Here is a 6,000-nt window from a genome sequence, read left to right on the forward strand (position 1 = left end):
TTACTCATCATGGAGAGCCCTACTCAGTGGTGATAACAGACATTTAATGTCTCCTCTTGGCTCGGGAGACGCTGCCTAAAAGTGTGACAAAATAACCCTTCTCTCTGACAAGTCCCCTGAATTTCATTGTTTGGTTACTGTAATTGCCGAGGTCGCCGACAATTACAGAGGGAGCTGATGCTGGAACACATGACATTCCATCCATCTATCCATCCATGCAGTGTTTATAACTGGTTATAACTGTTTATTTTGCGGAGGATTGCAGAAGTGCCGGATTCGTTCCCCGGCTGACACCATCCAGGAGGTTTGGTGCTGTACTGGTGTGCGCCTGTGCCTCACAGAGAAAAGAAGGTCATTGGTTCAAATTCACCAGAGGACCTGGGAGTTTTTAGGTAGTCACTTCATGGCCTCCCCTTTCCAGGCAGCTTGTCCAGGTTATACACCACCAGTAGCCCCAGTGTGACCAGTATCCACAATATTTCATTCCCCTTGACCCAACATGGGATGGGCAGTGACAGGAAATGTATTAGATCGGATTTGGGTTAAGGGTAGAATAAAGGTAGGGATGGAGAATTCTTTGGAAAATCTGAAGAATGGGGACAATGTTAATGTTGTGTGCGTGTGTGTGTGTGTGTGTGTGTGTGTGTGTGTGTGTGCGTGCGTGCGTGCGTGCGTGTGTGTGTGTGTGTGTTTCAGCTTTTCAGGGCACAGAAAACGTGACCACACTAGCCAAACAATAAAAACACCGTGGGACATTCAGCTTGGCCAACACTACACACACACACACACACACACACACAAACACACACACACACACACACACACACAAATACAACCTGTTGCATGCTTCGGGCATCACGACTTTAACACCAAGGTGACCCGACACAATCACACACCTTCCTGTCCCTGCACCAGAAAACACATGACTCAACAAATAAATAGGACCACCTGAAAACATTTTTTTTATCTTCCATTCAGACGAGCCCCCGGGTGCTCGCTGCTTCCAGCTGAGAAGTCAACAATAAAAACTGAGTTAACTTGCATGAATCAATTCCCTCCAATGGGACACGGGGACTGCTTCGGCCCTCGCTGGATGCTTGGTGCGTGCTCATTTGAATAGCAAATGGTGGAAAGGATGCATGCTGGGCTATGAAATCCCAGCACAAACACACAACGTGTGTGCACAGAGAATAGGAGCGGCGATGGAAGGACGTGTAACACGCTACGGTTAAAACGGCCTTGGAAATGTATTCTCTCTGTGTTGCCTGAGCGCCGTATGAAAACAGATTAATGTCGAATCGTGGTGAAGTGGAGAAAGAGGTGTTGCTGCTGAGGTGTGGTGAATGGATGCTTGGTGGTTAAGGGATGGGGGGCGGGGGTGAAGAAGCATCAGGTAATAAGAAGATGGAATCTGACTGGCAGGCTGATAGGTGAGGCTGGCACAGGAAGTAAAGGGGCGTCCTCCGAGCTAATGCCAGTGATGCTCTGCGACAGGCTGACAGCACGGAAGGCCCAGAGGTAAAGTGTGACAAAGTACCGTCAGACCACCTGTGTGGCGACAGGAACTAGGGGCCACAGCACTGCAAGGGCCGGGGGCGTTGAGCGGTGTTCATCGTGAGCAGAAAATGCCAACACAGGGTGAGATTAACGGGAAATGATGCAATAGGAGTCGAACAAAGAGCATTTAAGACAAAATCACAGCAGAAATTTTTCCCAGCGAGAAGAATTGATTGCAACCTATTCCAATATCTTTACTAGAAAGTAGAAATATAGTTCAAACAAAGCCTTCTAGAGGTTTCATGCTGTGCTGGAAAGTTATCTTTGTTATGTAATTCTGCACAAACTGGTGGAAGTCATGAGGGCAAGGGTGAGTTTACTTCTTAACAGGGACCTGCCTGAGCATGCAGGTTAAAACAGGCTGCTTCACCTCCAGCAGGAAGCCTCAGGCAGCAGGAATCTGTTTGACTCTACTTACATACCGCTGATGTGTTAGTGTCACACCGCCAGCGGTAAAACCAGGGACAAAACAGATCAATTGCGAATTCGTTTCAGTTCGGTGTTGACAAGATTTTGCGCGTGTGCGTCCGCCTTTGTGACTGTTGCATAATTCGGGATGGGTGTGTGTGTGTGTGTGTGTGTGTGTGTGTGTGTGTGTGTTGGAGAGCACGTTGCAACATCCACAGCTTGAGACGTAAAGAAAAAGAAAGAAAGAAACCGTAGATGATCTGAAAAGATCAGGCGCAACTTTGTAAGGACGTGAAAAATCCTATCGCGGAGGCGCGCTCTAGAGAGAAAGCGCATCATGCGTAAAGTGGATGTCCGGCCAGCAGAGGAGGAGGGAGGGAGGGGGGGCGCAGTGGGAAAGGGGAGAGAGAAAGAGAGAGGGGGGGGGGTCTAACAGCCTGGCTTCATGTTTGCAGGTTGGATGTCATATCTGACTGTCAGTGGAAGCGCAAACGTGGTTTCAACTTAGTTCCGCAACGTCACATCCATCCGGCAAACAGTCGGAAATCCACACGCGTTATGACATATGATGGTCCGTGGACCAGCTGTGGCTTTTAGCATTTTCACTGCAGCAACTAAAAAGCACAAAGAATATAACACAGCAGCGCAATCCTTAACGAATTATAGGTAGAAATAGACGGGATATGGGGTGGGGGGGTGATCTCAAAGGAGCTTAAAAGCCACGTTCAACAAATCGTTACAGGAACCTTAACGCGAGCTTCTAACCAAATGAGCAAACCGGTATGGCAGAATGAGAGGATTCAACGTACCTTTCTGTCACAGAGAGACATCCAGGGGTGGGGGGGACCATGGGTGGTGTGAACCAACCAAAGGGGGAGGTCAATCCAGCTCCTGCCGCCGCTGCGTATTTATTCCCAGGTTTGAAGGGACAGGGAGTGTGTCGGTGTTTTGCCGGTGGAAATCCTAATGAGAGGAGGAGGACGAGGAGGAGAAGGAGGAGGAGAAAGAGGGAGGGACGCTGTCAGATGCGGGAGGTGGGGGGAGGAAGAGGCGCGCGTACAGTCGGTTCCGTGCGTTCAGGCGGAATGCGTAAGGCTCAACAACGCCGATGTCGTCCCTGCTAAAAATAAAAATAAAACCCACCCCCCCATTCTGTCAACAGGTACTAAGATTTAAATAAACACGTGTAAACATGCCGACAAGGTGACATAACTCCATATTGTTTCCGCAGCAGTTGCCTTTGTGAACGCGTCAGGGAGTTTTGTCAACAAAGACAAACATGAGAGAGAGAGATTGGCCTGGAATGGATTCATCATTACACATTCCCACTCTAGTTTTTTATTTTTTTTTAAATAAAATATTTAAAGGCCCAGCACCACATCAGAGGAGTTGATGTTATTTCTTATAGTGTCGTCAGGGTGGCACAATCCCCTTTGATTTCATCTCATATCCACTGCTGACAACACAGTCGGAACTCCTTCACCTTTTTTGCGCACGGAGATGATGGGATTCATTAGCGCAAAAGGTTCAACGCGCCCGGAGTCACCCATTGTTGTAAACAAGAAAATAATGACAAAGATGACGAGAAGAGCACCAAGTAATGAGGATGTGTCAGCTACCTATTGTGACTAGTAAATTATTAGGGTGTTATTTTGAAAGGGAGGCCGAATTTGATGTGATTCCCTGGTGATGATAATAAAAAAAAAAAACAGACACACGCACAGCAGCTATGCTGGGCCTAGAGCAACACAGAAATAACCATAACCCAATATGCAAAATGTACAAGGTCAACACAAGCCCCTTAACCCAATACTGTCAGCACTATGATTTTATTTAAACCTAATGTGGATGAACCTGCAGGGCAAAATGCCCCCATGGCTCCAGGTTTGTTTGTTTTCTAATTCAAGGAGATTTAAATTAATTCAGGAGCGTGCATCAATAAAGCAACCAGAGAGTAATCCGTCAAATCTTCCAACAGCAAACAGTGAAAACAATTTTCATGGATATCCTGATACAGACAGACTCACGCTGGCCAAAACATTTCCATCTTGGCCAAGGTAACAAAATTATTAAAGTTGATGCAGCGCTGATTTGAGTCGCACACCTAGACTTCCCATCAATACAATATACATAGTAACTAGTAGAGAACTGAGAAGTGGAATAAAAGGCTTCTTCTACTAAAGCAATGAAATGTTTTAACTTCAAACTCTAACAAAAACTCTAGAACCATTAGTAGGCCCCTGTGAGGAAGGGGCCAGACCATTCAAGGTTGTAAAAATCAATCCTACACTCACAGGCAAGCCAGTGAAGGTCAGCCAGGACGGGTGGGATGTGGTTACTTCTCTTAGTGCATGTTAAGAGCCTGGAAGCAGTCTCTGAATGTTTCAGCTGCTAACAGACTAAAACAAATGAATCCAGCATTGAAATAACAAATCAAAGATTTCTTTGCTTAAATCTGCAGATGAGAAGAACGACGATTTCAGTTAGGCAAAAAAAAAAAAGGACTGCTGGACCTTAGTGACCTTAAGGTCAAAGGACAAATCAGAGTCAAACAGGCTGCCATGGTTACGGTCCTCTTTCTGAACATCGCTTCTCCAACTGGAGAAGTTTTTGGATATCCGCTTACTGATGCTGTCGAAGGAGGACAGAACAAAAAAATGGACCTGTGATCTGGGCTTTAATGGGAATTATACTTACGTGTTATCTGCTTAGTACTGGAAATTCATGCACGATTTTTCCTAGAGGTGGAATTTTTATAATAAATAAAGGGCACCAACAATGGAGCCCTGTGGGACACCACCAGTTTTTTTGGTTGTAGGACATCTAAGCTACATGTTGTAACATGTTTTAGAAGCTTGAAGCTAAATATCATGACGTAATTTTGTCTCAGACATGTTCCCCAAAACACTAAAATACTGCTTCACCTGAAATTTTATCAGATTTAATATTAATAAAAAAGTTTTTAATGTATAATAATATACAGTGTAGTAATAGAGGTAATTCTGAAGTGTAAATCTTGACGTATGAAAATTAGACATCTGTACCCATCAACTTAACATGAACTTTTACGCCCCACGCCCCCCTGCGTTTACGGATTGATGGCCCATCACGAGGAGCTGCTTGTTCACATTCATTTTTTTCCCCAGTTGAGAATTTTTTTCCAATTCCTCCGACGGCCCATAAATGCACTGAAACATTAAAAAAAAAAAAAAAGTTTGACGATTGCGTTGTGAATGTCATTCCCTCCCCTTATCACCATAAAACATCTGGCGTGTGCAGCCACAGATGATGCTGCGTTAACAACACCTCAGCGAGTGCTCGCCAGGCGCCTAACTGTGACCGTTTCGCTAAAAACATCACAGTGAACGTCTGAACGTTTCACATGTAGTCCTCTAATACACAGCTGCTGTTCTGGAAAAGCACATATTCCATTGTTTGGCTTTCAGGATGTGTTGTTAATGCTCTTTATTACTTTCAAGAACTGTCACATTATATGGGACAACACATCTTTTAGCATCCTGCGTAAGCATCATTATGGCATGGCGTTTGGAGACGCAGCCTCCTATCATGAATCTGTTCCATCGAGGCGGGTAATACTCGACTATGAAATCCACAGCGTATGATTCACACTAATTAAAGCCCTCTTTCTTTGTGTGGAAACACCTGCATCATTGTGTTTCTCCACTTCTTCATCCAGCTTTGTCCTTCAATATGAAACCCACCTGTATAATTATATTGTTTTCCCAGGGCGGCCTTATTAAGATAGCGTTACATAACAGGCGGTGAGACGTGTCACAGGCATAGCAAAAATTAATCAGAATGTTAAGTCTAAATGGGGAAAACAGACCGTCTATTGCAGCCTGAAAGTTAAAGGAGGGATTGGCAAAGTAAATATCAAAGGTTGGGCGTCTCCTCGACACTTGAAATTGGACTTTGGAGTTACATTCTATTTGAAAGGTGTGATATTTGTACTTCGATATCTCATAGAGCGCAAGTTAAAATTCAAATGCTATGTGTGTTTTAAGTGTGTTTCTA

General features: G+C 44.9%; 1 protein-coding gene across 8 annotated transcripts in view; it reads right to left on the bottom strand.

Annotated features, from left to right (window-relative positions):
• The window catches only part of LOC137594989 (band 4.1-like protein 1), a 64,510-nt gene extending 61,571 nt beyond the window's left edge, over positions 1-2,939 (bottom strand). For 7 of the 8 annotated variants that reach the window (XR_011035370.1, XR_011035369.1, XM_068314730.1 and 4 more), the window contains exon 1: positions 2,775-2,928. The gene's annotated coding sequence lies outside the window, so the exon portion shown is untranslated. Of the gene's footprint in view, positions 1-2,774 lie in introns of all 8 variants that reach the window. The other variant, XM_068314725.1, reaches the window with a different exon arrangement.
• Positions 2,940-6,000: the final 3,061 nt, after the last annotated feature.

Source organism: Antennarius striatus, chromosome 5 (assembly GCF_040054535.1).
Source record: "Antennarius striatus isolate MH-2024 chromosome 5, ASM4005453v1, whole genome shotgun sequence".
NCBI classification, from domain to species: Eukaryota; Metazoa; Chordata; class Actinopteri; order Lophiiformes; family Antennariidae; genus Antennarius; species Antennarius striatus.